The sequence below is a fragment of the Phyllostomus discolor genome, chromosome 13, assembly GCF_004126475.2.
Source record: "Phyllostomus discolor isolate MPI-MPIP mPhyDis1 chromosome 13, mPhyDis1.pri.v3, whole genome shotgun sequence".
In the NCBI taxonomy this organism is placed as follows: Eukaryota; Metazoa; Chordata; class Mammalia; order Chiroptera; family Phyllostomidae; genus Phyllostomus; species Phyllostomus discolor.
In genome coordinates, this window is record NC_040915.2 from 21,837,374 (window position 1) to 21,845,019 (window position 7,646).

General features: G+C 53.9%; 1 protein-coding gene across 2 annotated transcripts in view; it reads right to left on the reverse strand.

Annotated features, from left to right (window-relative positions):
* The window catches only part of FAT2 (FAT atypical cadherin 2), a 70,706-nt gene extending 64,395 nt beyond the window's left edge, over positions 1-6,311 (reverse strand). The window contains exon 1 of one of the 2 annotated variants that reach the window (XM_036014631.1): positions 6,083-6,311. The gene's annotated coding sequence lies outside the window, so the exon portion shown is untranslated. The remainder of the gene's footprint in view (positions 1-6,082) is intronic. The other variant, XM_028528041.2, reaches the window with a different exon arrangement.
* Between the last annotated feature and the right edge of the window lie 1,335 nt (positions 6,312-7,646).

Here is a 7,646-nt window from a genome sequence, read left to right on the forward strand (position 1 = left end):
CTTCCTGCAACGTGTTTCTGTCCCAAGAGCAGTTTTCTGGTTCATTTTCTGGTTTGATTCCCTCCAAGACCCTCTAAGGAGAGCATGGGGAAGTGGAGACCCAGAGAGGGGTGGGGTCAAAAGACTTAACGAACATCATCCTGCCGGCAAGTGGCCCAGCTGGGGCTCCGACCTCGAACCCCACACTCCTGGGCTGTGCTGCAGATGGGCTGTTCTCAGTAACGGCCATGCTGTCGCTTAGTGAGCGCCTTCCCTGGGGATGGACCCAAGGAAGTGGGAACTATTATCTCATCCCCACTTTACAGATGAAAAAACTGAGGGTCAGACAGTCCAAATGCCCTGTCCAGAGTCAATGGCCAGGAAGTGTGGAGCGTGGTTGGAACAAGCAGTCTGTCTGAGCTGAGCCTGAGCTCTGAACCGCTCGTCCAGTCATCCTCAGACCCAGCTGGACCTCCCCTAGAGTTCCCGTGGAGCTTGCAGAACGACAGGTTCCCTGACTCCACCCAGCCCTCACACTTTCCTTTTGTAGACCTGGGATAGGGCTGAAAACTCTGTATTTTTAATGACACTTCTGGGCATTTGGGAAGCTCAGCTCTAAACGAGGTTCCCCCTAAAATATAACAGTGAAAACAAAACAATTGCAAGGTGAAGATTAATTTAGCAACTTCCAAATTAACTCACTGAGCCTCTTTTATAATTAGGGTTCTCCTAATGACGGTACACACCCCCCAAGAAGGATTCGAGAAGAGCCCGGCTGGCTGGGTAGTTCTGGGACAGGCGTTCAGCTGCACTTGGGGTGGGGTTCCCGACTGGCAAAGGGTGCCAGGACGGGGGGCTCTTGGGGGACTGGTGATGCCTGCTTTTCTCTCTGGTTGCTGGCTAGCCAGTGTTTGCACTCACTTGGTAAAACTTCATCAAGCTGTAAGTTAAATTGATGCAATCTGATTTCAAATATTTACAAAATGAAAAAAAAAAAAAAAAACAAAATCAGGCTGACGCCTGTCAGAGACACTGTACGAGGAATCTTTGCACAGAGTAGAGCACTAGACTAGGGATCAAATGGGGTTCTTCTAATGTTGCGCTTCCAGAAGTTTGAGGTTCTAGGATTTAAAATTTTCCAAGATGCTATGGTTCTCTGAGTCAATTCCTACGATTTCAGGAGCCCCCAAGTCTACAAAGCAGCTAACGTTCAGTGAGCTCTTACCGTGGAGTGGTTACCGTGCTAAGAGCCTTCCGTGTGTTGACACAGGGCAGCCCTGTGAGGCAGGGAGCATGAGGCACCCCTATACCCCCCGGGGAGCAGAAACGATGTGCCCGAGGTCGCAGAGGCAGGAAGTGGCAGTCGGGACAGAGCTCACATGCCCAACCATGATGCCCTACTAATATTATGCTCTGCTCCTTCCCAAGGCCAAACTTCTAAAGGTCTAAAAGGATGCACTTTGTGGCATCTCGCCTCGCATTTGTTGGAAGGACCCCAGAGGGAAGGGGATGCTGCAAGGAGAGACAGCAAGCAGCTCTGGCCTGGGACCTGCGAGCGCACACAGGCCGACACGCACACACACGCTGACGTTACCCCGTGGCTGGCATGTTCAGTCCTGCTGTGCTTGCTCTGAGGCCAACTACTGTGGGCGCTGGAGCTGAACGGGAGCCGGGAACTGGAGAGCTCTCCAGGGTGGGCTCCCTGCCCCCAGCCAGGGGGCAGCCACCTCACTGTCGCCTCCCCCCTCTCAGGGGCCACGCCAGTCTGAGGAATGGAAAAAGACTCAGCAGGAAGTGGGGCAGGGAGGGACTTCTCTCCTCTGCAGGCTCCAACCTGGGAAATGCTTAAGGCATCCCCTCTTTCCAGAAGAGATGGATTTTAGGAAATAATTTGCTAATCAATGAGTAATGCTAGAGTATCAGGCCCTGCATTTGTCCAAGGGTGAAATGACACATCTTAACCTTCTACCCCGACCCCCCTTAAATCCGTGCTGCACCCCCCAGCCACACACACCCAGCCAGAGTGCTCTTTGGCTTAAACTCTCTCAACACAGTCCTCCGGCATCTACACGATACAAGCCACGCTCCTATGATGGTTTTCTGAAGTCCTATGTTTTAAAGATATACATGGAACTATTTCTAGATAAAATTATATACTGAGATACACTTCAAAATAATCTGGGGAGGCAAGGATCTGTGGGGGTACAGAGGAAACCTAATTGTTGAAGCTGGGTGATGGGGTTTTAAAAATACTACTCTGCATGCATTCATGTATTTCTATCATTTCCCATTAATAAAAAATTGCATATAAATGATGTTTTTTAAAAAAGCCATACCCCTTGGCCTGGCACACAGGGCCCTCAGCGACCTGGTCGCACCCAGCTGTTCTCTTTGAACCGCCCTTGCTCATGCTGCTCTCTCTCCCTGAGTCGCCTTTTCCTCGCTGAAGCCTTATTCAGCCGTCCAGACTGGTGGCCAGGGACAGTTCCTCCAAGAAGATTTCATTGATTCTATAACTGGTTTCTGGGCCCCACTCCAGCCTGAGTTTGCGTCTGTTTTACTACTGACCTCAAGGCATTTAAACCATCCACTCACGGGCCTGCCTCCAAGCCAACTGCGAATAAAGTCTGGGGGCCCAATGCATTGTTAATTGCTCACTCGGTGTCCATGGAACTGAGTGTTTGTGAGAAAACCAAAGCTGTGTGACTGACAGGAAGTGGCTCAGCTTCTCTGAGTCTCTGTTTGTCTCTACACTGAAAACAGCAATAGCGACAGCAGAAAGAAGACACAGAGGACAGTGACAAACGGCCTGCGGGGCGGTTGTGCGGAGTAAAGAGAAGGCACAGGTGAGACAGTCTAACCTGGCGACAGGTGCACAGAGAGGCTCCGGAAATCAGCTTTTCTTTCCAACACTGAAATCCCACGCCCAGAATGGCTCCCAGAAATGACACACCGACCCAGGACACCAGCACAAACTGGCTATTGAACTTAGGCAGGTAATACACAATCTGTGGTTTCACCTGTAAAATGGTGCCAATAATTCTTGAAAGTAGATTTCAAGGACCTCCCGAGGACCCCTCCAGTTGTGCAGCGGCAGACACCTGCCGACTCACTGGCAGCGGTATGCCGTGGTATGTGCACACGTGTGTGCGAGTGTGTGTATATCTGTGTTGGTGGGTGTTGGGCAAAGGGTCTGATTAATGTCCCCTGTCCTCTGAAGGGCAGCAAAAGCTTGTTGTTGATCCCAAATTGCCTCCAGGGTCTGTGGGGACAATTTTCTAGCCTCCAAGCCTGACCACCCATGGAGAAAACGGGGTTGTATTACCTGGGCTAGGCAGAGAGAGGCAGAGGAAAGTGAGGAGGTCTGGCTAGTGGTCCTGCCCTGCCGCTCACTGGCTGTGTGACCTCGGTCAAGTTATCGGTCTTGCCTGGTGAGGCCCCAGCGTCTCCATCTGCCTGACTCGATCGTCTCCAGGGCCCCTTCCCCTCCTGACTCCTGTCTGTGATTGGGTGGGGCTGATGCTTGGTTCCTCTGAGTGGCCGTTCTCATGTGTGACTTAGAAGTGAAGATTCATTCATTCTCGCAGCAGATACGCAGTGAGCTTCTTGTACGTGCCAGGCCGTGGGCTAGACACAAGCACTAGGGCAGTGAGCGGCACTCAGTAGGAGAGACAATGCCAAACAAAAAGTATACAAATAACTAAAATGCCAACTGTGATTTGTCTTAGGAAGGAGTACTTCGGGGTGCTGTGGGTGATCTCTCTTCCAGAGGAATAACAGACAACCCTGTTGAGGACCGTGAACATAGTAAATAAGGCCCCGGGCATCAGTGGGTCACCTCAACTGATTCTCACATCAGTTCTCGGAGAAAAGGACTATTACCAGCCCCATTTTTCAAAGGAGAAGGCTGAGCTTCAGAGATGTTGTGGCCCAGGTCACACAACAAATACTCTGCAGGATTTGGACCCACACTTTTCTTTGTGCAGTGGGGGGGTCTAGGGACCCCCATTGTAAACATTAGTAAGCATTATAAACATTGTAAGCATTAGTACCACTAGTCATAGAAATAGTGGTATTGAAGTTCAGAGCTAGCTTAGCTTGTGCCGGGGACCCGGGAAGCACAGGAAGCTTCCAGAGGCTCTGCCTGTCCAGTCCTGAAGAAATCCAACAGGCAGGGCCCATGTAGAGAGTTCAGGTAGGTCCCTGCGTGTAGCAGCCTCATTGCCCCCAGCTCACACTGGCTTTCTCTCAGGCTTATCGCCTGCCTCCCAGTCTGTCCCACCTGACCCCGCCTGGCCGGCTGCGGAGCCGGTGCCATGGTCTGTCCTGTGGCAGCTGAAAGGAGAATTTCCAGGCCGAGGTGAGTTCAGTTGCACTCAGAGAAGAGGGCGCAGGGAGTGGAGGTGGTGTTCCCGCTCACAGGGGCCAGGTGCAGGGCAGCTTGGGCGTGGAGGGAGCCTGGCGGCCCCTCGAGGCCACAGGAAGCCCAGGCACAGCTGACTCGCAGCGATGGAGAATGTCAGTGTCCCTCTGTGTCTGCTTCCCCGAGTCCCTGAGGAGGCCACTGAGAGTCACGGAACCAGCGAGGAATCCCAGGGAGAACTTCACTCCCTCCAGCTATTCCCCTGGGATGCTCAGGGAAGAGGGGGCCCCTCTGTTCCCCTCCTGCTGGCTGACTGACGTCATGGACCTTGCTGCCAGAAGGGGAACCTGTGCTTCAGTGACCCCTATTCCTGGGGAAACCCAGGCTTGCCGCTAACTGACCACAGGACGCTTTGCCCTCTGGGTTCCTCGCCTGCAAAATGCAATCATTCCTGTTTTGCCTACCCAACAGGCTTGTCGGCGTGAATCGATTAATGACTGATCTTAATCATCCAACCACCTTTATTTTATAAGCAGGGAAATCAGTCCAAAGAGGCATTCGTTGTCCTAGGCCACAGAGCCTGTGAGTCACAGAGACACAGGTAGTGAAATTCTCCTTTCACCTCGCCTGCTTTGAAAACTCAGAACTTTCAAAGGCACACTCAGGCGCAGGCTCCGGCGCAGAGAGCACTGGGCATATCAGCCGGAATAACAGCTGTTAGTACCGTCCTGCGGGGAGGGCGCTGCTGACCTGCCCGGGGCTCCGCTCCCCATCTGTAAAACCAGCCGAGGAACCAGAAACACTGGAGTCCGGAGCCTGCTTCTCTACCCGCCCCCACTCTGGAGCCCAGGCGTCAGCTCTAGGGACAGAGGCAGCCTTTCTGAGCCCTCCGCAGACCCCACTCTGGGGCAGGCAGCACCCCCGCCCCCCAGCGGTGGGTGGGCTGCACTCTGGCCGGGTGGCTCAGCCCAGTGTTGCACGAGCTCCAGCTCCCCTGCTCCTGAAGATGCACATCAGATCCCTGCGTCCCCCAGGACAGGGAGCAGAGCTGCTCCCCTCCCCCAACCATACCCCAGGGTTGCCTCTAGTGCCTGGAAGACTGGCAGCTTTTACACAGCCCTTGGAGACCACAAGCACCCCCATTTTATAGCCAGGAAAGCTGAGCTTCTTCTAATCAGGTGCCGCTAAAGAGTCGCAGGAGAGCCAGTGCTGGCCAGCTTATCTGACTCTCCCGCCGGCTGTTCCTCCTCCTACCAGGTGGCACTGCCTGGCCCTCTGGACCCACAAGAGCAACCAGCACCTCTCTGTCCTTTGGTGCCAGCACTTCCCCCAAAGCACAGGGAAAATGGCCCTCACATCCCCCTGAAGGCTCATCCCCAGAAAGCCCAAGCAGGGCATTTCATCCTTCCAGGGACAAGAGTCCAATTTTCCATTCGTGCAAATATGACCTTGCTCCTCCATGGGATCAAAGTCCTAGCCCGTCCCTTGCTGAGCCCCAATCCCCAGGCCCAAGGCTCAGGCTGGCTACATCTCTGGCTTCATTCAGTGTACCCTGAATGAGGGTACACTGAGCCAAGGCCCAGGTGTACCTGTCCTAACCCTCCGTGCCTGCCTCAGCCATGCCCTGGTTCTGTCCCCGCTTTCCAGGAGTCCCAAAGCCCGCCTTCTCTGGGACAAGGCACAAGAATGGGTTAGCTTGGCACCCCCTCCCCCATCTTCCCACCCTCCAGCAGTTCTTACCTGTGCCCTTCAGGTAGGGGAGGGTGCCCCCGGCTGGGCCGCTGGGCTGGAGCCCCTTCCGCTAGCACGGGGCTGACAGGCTCAGGAGGGAGGTGCAGAGAGAGAGCAGGAAGGCGCTCTCCGATGAGGCTGCTGAGAAAGTTGGAGTAGGTGTGTCCCAGCCCGGGAGGAGGAGGAGGGAAAAGGAGGTGGGAGAATTGGGGCGGATCATCCCCTCCTGCCAGCTCTCTGTCTCAGGAGCAGGGAGGGAGGAAGCCAACTGGTTTGTGGCCCAGAACTCACGGTGGGGAATCGAGTCATGGAAAATGACGGCTGGAAAGTTGCTGAGAAATCAGGCCCATCTCCCCCTCCCTTCTCAGTTTTACGCCGGGATCATCAGCTGAGACCCGAGATAGGTGGTATTTGCCGAGGACACACGGAGACCATGAGGGGACAGGGAAAGGGCCCCTGTCTCTCCGCTCGTGGGCCAGTGTCCTCGCCCACGGTCCTTGCCCACACTACAGGTCCCAGAGACAGCTGCCACCGTCCCTCCCCCCGAGGCCCGGCTGCCCTAGCTCTGCAACCTTGGCGGAGTGACTTCATCTGAGCCTCAGTTTCCTCTTTGAAAAGAGGGAGATAATAATAACTCCTACCTCACGGGGTTGTTATGGGGACTAAATGAGAGAAAGCTGATGGAGAGCGTTTAGCAGAGAAAGCCCTCCATAAAAGGTAATTCTTCTCGTTGTCATTAACCGTGACTCCCTCCATAAGCGACAGCCTCTCCGAGCTTTCCCTGTCTGTCTGCGAAGTGGAGGTAACACGCGTCTCTGCTTAGTTTTGCCATATTTTATGTGGTGCCTCTCTGCTCTGGCTCCCCAGATGTCCCAACATGCTCCCATGCTGCTCCCTGTGTTGGGAACCTGTGTTTTAAGGGGCGAGGAGAAGAATTAGACTCTCTCTCTCTCTCTTTCTCTCTCTCTCTCGTTGGCACACTTTCTTCATTATAGATGCATTCATTTGCTTGTTTCTGGTGCCCACACACAGTGGAGACCCTACACCTTCCCTTTTCCAGGCGTGGAGGACATGGAGGGAAGTGAGATGGTTCCTGCCCCACGGCGCTGAACACAGCTCTGCAGCCGTCCTGTCTGATTCCCTCTCTCCCACCGGGACTTGCAGTCTCTCTGCAGCTTACCTGGCAAATGAGTCTTTGGTTGCACACCTCTCATTCCAGGGAGCTCATTACCTCTCCCAGCTGTGAGTTCTGACTGTTAGCAATTCCACTTGACGTTCAGCTGAGCAGCCACCCTTGAATCTGGTGGATAATCAGGAATTCTGCCTATCTGTATTATTACTGTTACTGGAAGCAATGAGACCCATGACTTATAGTTGCAGAGTCTCTGTTTTCTTGTTTGTTGAATGGGTTACAGCAGCTGGAGGCACTCAGGACAGATCTACTTCCTTTGCTACGTGACAGAAAGTGAGGCCTGGATCGATGGTTCAGGACCTGGCTTCCTAGAAGTCGAGGCTGGACCCTGGTGGAAATGGAACCCTTCAAGTTCGTGAGGCTCTTGGCGATTTTCCAGCT